General features: G+C 35.7%; 1 long non-coding RNA gene across 1 annotated transcript in view; it reads left to right on the forward strand.

Annotated features, from left to right (window-relative positions):
• The window catches only part of LOC118750334, an 18156-nt gene extending 12213 nt beyond the window's left edge, over positions 1-5943 (forward strand). The window contains exons 3-4 of the long non-coding RNA XR_004994381.1: positions 4985-5437; positions 5539-5943. This is a non-coding gene — a long non-coding RNA (uncharacterized LOC118750334). The remainder of the gene's footprint in view (positions 1-4984; positions 5438-5538) is intronic.
• Positions 5944-8302: the final 2359 nt, after the last annotated feature.

An 8302-nucleotide genomic window follows, 5' to 3' on the forward strand; every position in this document is an offset into this window, starting at 1 on the left:
GATTGTAGCAAAGACCTTTCTTTAATTGAAACGTACGATTTATAAAGCTTTACATCATCTGCATACATTAAAATTTTGGAAAATTGTATATCTGTAGAAATATCGTTTATAAAAAGCAAGAACAAAACCGGGCCTAGGTGGCTACCTTGAGGGACTCCTGAAGTAACATCAATGACGTCAGAGATAGTATTTTTAAACATTACCCTTTGTGATCTATCATAGAGGTATGAAGAGATCCAACGTAGAAAATTAGGTGGAAGACCAAGAAGATCAAGTTTGTAGATGAGCAACGAGTGGCACACTTTGTCAAATGCTTTACTGAAGTCAGTATATATAACATCAACAGTTTTGCTTTCACTAAATGCTTTTGAGATATAGGATGTTAATTCGAGTAAATGTGTAGAAGTTGATTTGCCCTTGCAAGATCCATGTTGACTATATGAAATGCTAGAAGAGATAGAATGCGTCAACTGATTTGTTATAATTGCTTCAAATAATTTAGGAACTGCAGAAAGCTTAGCTATTCCTCGGTAGTTCTCCACTGAAGATCTGCTACTGCTTTTATGTAACGGGGTTATGAACGATTCCTTCCATATAGTTGGAAAAACGCCCTCTTTAAGAGATAAATTAAATAACGCTGTTAACGGCTCATAGAGATAATCAGAACAATTTATAAGAATACAAGTAGGGATCTGGTCAGGACCATAACTGAAGGACCGCTTTAAGGATTTCCGATAAACTACTACATCATCGGGAGATATTACTGGGATATTTATTGAGTTCATTGGACATAGTTTAAAAGGATAGTCAATGTTAGCATGTGAGTTAATGGAATAATTGGATTTAAAAAACTGAGCGAACATGTTAGAAATTGTTTGATTATCACTAGAGACGGTATTTTGATACTTCATGGCGGAATGAAACCCACGTACATTTCGCTTGGAGTTTACGAAGTCATAAAATCATTTGGGGTTATATATTATACGCCGTTTGATTTTACACAAGTAAGCTTTATAACACTTTTTGTTTAATCCAAAAAACTTATGACGCAAAAGTGAGTATTTTACATAGTATGAGTGTAAACCGGTTTTTTTGTGTAATCTAAAATAACGCGACTTTCTGTTTTTCAAATTTCTCAGTTCTTTAGTGAACCATAACTGTGTTTGCTCTTCGGGAACATAAATACGTTTAGGAACATGTTTTTCAAATAATTTATGTAAAGTAAAGTTAAAAAGTGCAACGCTTTGTTCAATATTTTCTTTAAACGCAGGACAATTTAGACAGTTATTTGTTAAGCATTTTAAAGTTGGCTTTCGAAAAATCAAAGCGAATATTTGGCTCGTATGCTTGGGTACTGCAATTCTGACCATCATTTATAACTTCGTAAGATACCTCCATAGCAGGGTGGTAGACATCTTCGGGAAAAACTAGTGGATCACACTTATTTACAACGGACTTAGATGCATCATCAACATAAACAAGATCTAATACTTTACCAAACTTATTGTGAAGTACATTAACCTGAGTTAGGCAGAGTTCAGCCATCTCCTCTAAAAATACGTTGTTGCACGCACTAGATGCGAAAGGTATGATATCATTGTCAATGATGTTCCATGATATGCTTGGTAAATTAAAATCACCCAACATAATCATTGAATCAGAAGGTTTAGTCAGTAAATTAACTGATTTCAGTAAAGAGATGAGTCGTGAATACACAAGTGTGTCAGATCGGGGAGGGATATAGCACAGAGCTAAGTAAATAGACCCTTTTCCAGCCTGTACACGAATGTATTTGAACTCTACTGAATCAATGTGCGGAAGACTAACTTATTCAGATGGTATTGAAGAGTCTACAGCGAAGAGTACGCCACCGCCAATTCTGTCCTCCCTATCTTGTCTATAGATATGATAATTATTTGGAAGAATCTCTGAATGGAAAATGTGAGGTTTCAGCCAAGTTTCAGTAAAAGAAAGAATATTATAATTACATTGAAGGCCTTTAAAGAATAAGTTCGTTAATTTAGTATTTAAGCCTCTTACATTTTGGTAATAAATACTTAAAGCAGATTTAATAAATAGTTTTTTGATTCAGTGTTATGACGGGATATATTAGCTAAGTAAGCCTATATTCGAATTCACGAACCAAAGCTCCGGGGGCCAAAAAGAACTACTAAGCAGCGCATTAAAATTATCTAAATGTACGCCAATTTTTAATGAAGCAATACTCCTTTCGTATTTAAAATTAAATTTTCTGATGCTTAAGTCCACAGTTGTAATTTTTGATGAGATATAAAGCTTTATATTGTCTTCGGTAGGGTCTCTCGAAAATCTAGAAACAAAGATTGACTTCTTTGGCGGAACCACAACTAGTTTCCTCGTATCAGACTGGACTACCGGTGGAGGGGGTTGAGTTTCTGCGTTAGTAGTTGAGGATAGGGAAGGCGGTGGAGGCTTTGAAGATGATACCACCACTTCAATGGGGAAAGGGAAGATTTCGTTACACGGTCTTTTGAGGCTGAGGATTCTGATGCTGGTTTTTCTGTAAAACCATTTCTGGTTTGCCTAAATAGCTTGAAAAGATCAACTTCGGTTGACCTGCACTTTATGCAAGACCAGCGAAGGCCCTTGCCATCATTAATAGCGTCCAGAATTCTACCCGTCAAACCAGCACATTTCAGATGATAAATACCATCACACAGCCAGCACGATAAGTAGCGTTCAGAATCGCTTTTAATTTGGCAAGTATCAAGATCATGTAATACACTCGTTAATAAAAGACAAACAAAACAAATTATAACAATTAAGGAGCTGATGTAAATAGCTTTAAATAAATGTAGTGAACAGTTTGAGTATCACTGTAATTATGACACTTAATAAACGCAACGCAAACAGCTGTGACAAGAATTACTAGAAGAAGTAAACAAAAAGAGTAGAACAAATGTGCAAAAACAAAATGAAAGTTAACTACAAAGGATACAACAACAATGATAGCACCAAAAGACTCGGCAAAATTAGAATGTATGCTAGTGAAATTTAATTAAATTTACTTTAATATAAAACCAATAACTTTCACTGTGCTCCAATTATTTCACACTCTGATGCTCATAAGCACTTTTTATCGCTACTTTAACACAGAATTAGCACAATGAACTTAGTAAGTAGAAAGCCAAAATCAGAGCACAATAAAGCACAACCTCACAGCTTGCCGTTTGCTTGGTATGTGGATTGTGGGAACTATCTCGTAATTCTCGGGACTATTTCAAGATTCTTAAGACTTCGACGGAGTTTTCGGGACGACTTCGGAATTGTCGGAAATAGTTCAGTATTTTTGGAGTTCTAGGGACTATTCAGGGATTTAAGGAACTATTTCAAGACTATTTCGATGTTTCTAGAATTTGTAGGGTTCTCAGGACTATTTCGAGACTGGAGGCTGCTTCAACATTTTAAGATTTCAGGGACAATTTTCGGTTTTTTCAAAACTAGATATGTATGTATGTACAGTGTCTAAAATAATAACAGTCGAACCTAGTGTTTTGAATTACGATGCGGTTAGCTTTATTTAGATTAATTAATGATTCATTCATAAAAATGTAAACCATTTACGACATATTTAAAGCATGAATTTGAATCCTCGTACCCTTAATTTGCAGGAATTGTTTTAAGAAAAAATTCGAAAGCGGCACGGTGGGGTTCGTTTGATATTTCCTCCCATATTTTTGTTAAATCCTTTTTGAAATTATCCATGGTCATGATATTTATGTTACCTAGTTTGCTTAGCACACAGCCCCAAACTCTAATCCGATAAGTTTAAGTATAAAGAAGATTTGGTCCATTTTTCCGTTGAGATAGACCCTGGGAAAAAGTTTCTTTTCACCAACTTTTCGAATTTCCCGCTTTACTTGTCGGGAAAGAATCTTGTTGAAAATAAAATGTTCCATTTCCAGACATTTGCACTGCATTAGTATCGGATGGAAGTTAGCGATAATGTAGATCTGCGGCTTTCGAGAGTTTTGAGATTTATTAACATAAGACGGGATGTGTACGATGGAATAGGAGCTTCAAAGATGAGCTACCGAAGAGAGAATTTCAGAAATACCTTTTGGATACGCTCTATTCTTGCTATCGGGAGTCGATCCAAGAGTCTATGGAGATCATTTTGAAAAAGATTACTCGGAATTAAGCCAAGACTTAAGAGATTATCTATTAAACAAGATTCAACCGCTGTAGTCACATTCGTTGGAATAAGACCAAGTTTAGAAAAATTATTAGACCAGTTGATGTTGGGTGTACTATAGTCACCTAAAGTCAACTAAAGTCAAAGATGATCATTCACTAACTGCTTATTAACGAAAGAATCAACATTATCCGTATGAGCTTTATAAATGTCAAAATGACTGTAGGGCGGGATGTACAATGCCAGTACTTACAAAGATGTAAGTCCAAGGGTTATACAAACACAGAGTCTGTCCAGCATTGGGCCCTCAGCGAAATGTGGTAGGCATCAAATGAAAGTCTAAAATATGGTGTTGTTCCTGATCACTGGAAAACATCTATTGTTGTGCCACTTGAGAAAGTCAAGAACACAATCAGAGCCGACGAGATGAGACCAATTAATACGTTGCCAAGTGATGAAAAAATTCTTGAAACGGTAGTTAAAAAGCAACTAATAGAATATTTAGGAACTAATAAAATATTAATGCCACAACACTCTGGGCTCGAATCGTGACAGTCGTGAACGAGCAACTCGTCACGTAAAAATGACAAAATCGGATTGTGACAGACGTGAACGATTTTCTCATATCGTAATTCGGTATTATGACAGACGTGAACGAGCGAGTGAACGTACTCGTTCGTTCGAACTGTCATTCGATTAATATTTGACGAACGTACGCGCGCAAACTTTGATAAAATTTTTTGAAAAATGTAGGTAATTATAAAATTTATGCAAACATATACAAGTTCATAGCTATTTTTCTTATTTTAGACCAACTACAATAAATTAAACTCTACGCAGAAGGAAGCCATGGCGGAGTTCATGGCCGAACACCCTGACTTGGCAAAGAATATACTCCCAAACTGCTCGCAGGGAAAAGCAACGGCCAACCGTTTGTGGGAAAACCTCACCAAACAATTACATGTGGTGGACCTTTTCAGGAGTCATGGGCTGCACCTCTATATTCACAATTTATGGCAAGAATCTTGCAAGTGTGGTCACAAATCTGGCAAACGGAATATTAGCAATAAAATGTTAAAATGAAAGAAGAGAAACTTACTAGCATAACGTTAAGACTATGGTAACCTTTCCTGTTGAAGTACATGTGCTCGTCTCTAATTGGCTTTTGTAATCCCATGTGTGTTCCGTCTACGCATCCAACCACTAAAAGGAAAAACATTGGATTCACTACGCATTTCATCAGAACTCCTCTTGCTACCCCAGGTATTTTATAATTTTCCGCAAACCGCTCCTTACATTTTGAAGAATCGTTGGGCTGGAACTTTATAAATTCCGGACACAATTTGCTTTCTATTTCTTTTAAGACGTTGGACGTCAATTTTGATACCGTGCTCTGGCACATACCTATCAGGTGATCGCTACCAACTGTTTGCTGATAGCTACCACTTGCAAGGAGCGAGAAGCTTGCAGCCAATTGCAAAGCAGCAGGAACGGCTTTTGTGTCATCGCAGTTTATGTTTGTTTTCGATAAAACATACTGGAATATCTCCTTGCTTAACCGAAATATTTTTGGTGAATCTGCAAGTATAGGAGTAGAGAAGGTAATTTATTTCCTATGTATAATTACTTACGCGTTGTCGGATAATGCGAATGGATTGCTTCTGCCCCGAAGTTGCTTACGCACAACTCTTTCGTCATTTTCGCTTTCGCTAGAGCTTAAATAAAATAAAAGGCTCGGATCCATTTTAGTTTTGCCGCTTTTCTTTATTTACTTTTCACTTATTTTGACACTTCAATGTCTATTGTGACTTAAAAAAGGAAGAAGAAGAGAAAAATAATCGATAACCAAATAAACAATAACGATTCGTTCGCCTTCGATTGTTATCATCCGATATTGTTCATTCGATTAAACGATCACGTAATTTGTCTTCGTACGATTGCCGACTCGTTCACGTCTGTCACGATTCGACCCCTGGTTTTAGGAAAAGGCACTCGTGTGAAACTGCACTCAACTTAGTATTAGCTCGCTGGAAAGAAGAATTGAGCAGAAATAAATACATAGTTGCTGTCTTCTTAGCCTTAAAGCGCACATTTGAGACCATAGATCAAGAGTTACTTTTAAATAAATTGAGTAATATAGGGATACGGGGCGTTGAGCTAAAATGGTTTCAAAGTCTTATTACGAATCGTTACCAGAGAACACAGATTGGATCATCGGTATCTGACAAAAGAGGTATAGTGGTTGGTCTACCTCAAGGCTCAGTGCTAGCACCTATATTATTATTATTATTATTAGTGCTAGCACCTATACTATTTAATCATGGTTGTTGTTGTCAATTCTATACACCCATTTGCTTATTTGCTTTTTTTAACACGCCACAATAACATTGACAAATACATAGTTTCGGAAGAGCCTGCCTGAAACTATACAAAAAAGCAAATAAGCAAATGGATGTATAGAATTGACAACAACAACCACGCTGTTGAGTTTAAATAGCGGCAAATCAGCTGCACTTGATAGTAGTTGGTTGAATAGGAAAATGAATTAGCAACAAGAGTTTACGGGATGTACATAACTCAGTGGTTAACGCTTCTGACTTTGAACATCGAATGCGCAAGTTCGATCCCTGCTGAAGTCTAGAAAAAAAAGAAGTCTGATGAGATGTGGTGATCTCCGAAATAGTGCTATAACTTCTACCGCTTAGACTTTGTTGCTTTTTCAATTTTTCCTAATAAACAATCGTGGTACAAAGCTCAATAAAAATATTAAAAATAAAATGTTAACAAGCCACAATAACATTGACAAATAAACAGCACTTTTATTATACGATGAAATTTGTTAAAAACATTATTGAAGATAATTTACCAGAATACGTAAGAAAAATGACTTCAATTTACCCATGTTAAAAAGCGAATCTGATAAATGTAATCTTTATTACAAGGGTCTTAAATATTATAATGAATTACCAAATACTGTCAAGCAATGTAAAAACATCAATGAGTTTAAAAGAAAGTTGTTTGAATTTTGTAAAACTATCCCAATATAATGTAATGTATTACTTTATATTTGTTTTCCGTTTACTATTGTTCCGTAATTTCAACTTGTAATTGCCATGTATGAATGCCATTCCAAATGATTTCATTAAGCTTAAGCAATGTAATACTAAATAACTAGGTTAGGTCTACATATATTGTAATGAATTAGGCTCAAGAGAGCTGTAATAAATAAATAATAATAATAATAATCAAAATTACGCCTGATCGCGATTAGTACACCAACCCCCAGCCCGTACTTATACTGAGGGAAAAAAATATTAAAATCAATTAGAAACGTAATTGATCTTACTATAAACGTCATCGAAAGTACTGTATATTGGTAAATATTCAATTCAATTACGCGCATATTAAAATGACCGCGTTCGTACTGAAAAAGCATCCGAGAAGTGAATAATCAAGAAAAAACTAAAAAAAAAATTGATTTGCATGTTGCCTGCAGCGGAATTCGACCCCGACCATCTCCGGATACCAACAACTTGTGGCAAGCATCTTTGCGCACTCAGCTACACCCAGACATATAAATTTGCTTTCAAATATTGAGTATCCATCAACACCACAGAACGCGATTTGTTCGGATAAACATGTATGTACTATGTATGCACGATTGACAGAAATTCTTGAGAATTCTACTCTCATTCTACCATTCTTGCTATGTGTGTATGTGTGTTTTGTCACCGCTCTCAGTGCGGCGCTCTGAATGCTTGGGGTGCGTATGTACACTTACATATACATACTCAGATGTGAACAGTCAAATACGTGCGTAATAAATTTTGTATGAAAATATTATTTTTAAATACAAACATTTTTAAACGACAATCAAATATAAAGTATTCATTTTTACTATGCATTATTTCCGTCAGGGTAGACATCTCGATCTTTACGAAAGACATTAATTAATTCGGATCAAAAAAGTTGTTGTTCAGCCACGAAGGTAATAACGTCAAAATCCGAATTCGCGCTCCCTAAAATAGTTGCATCAGACTTTGCTTGAATTTTTTGGGCACAAACACACGGCAGGTTTGCACAGATTGATTGAGAATCAATAAGAGTCACTATCTCAATAATTTAAAA

Source organism: Rhagoletis pomonella, unplaced genomic scaffold (genome assembly GCF_013731165.1).
Source record: "Rhagoletis pomonella isolate Grant_MI unplaced genomic scaffold, Rhpom_1.0 Rhpom_scaffold_00208, whole genome shotgun sequence".
Classification (NCBI taxonomy): domain Eukaryota; kingdom Metazoa; phylum Arthropoda; class Insecta; order Diptera; family Tephritidae; genus Rhagoletis; species Rhagoletis pomonella.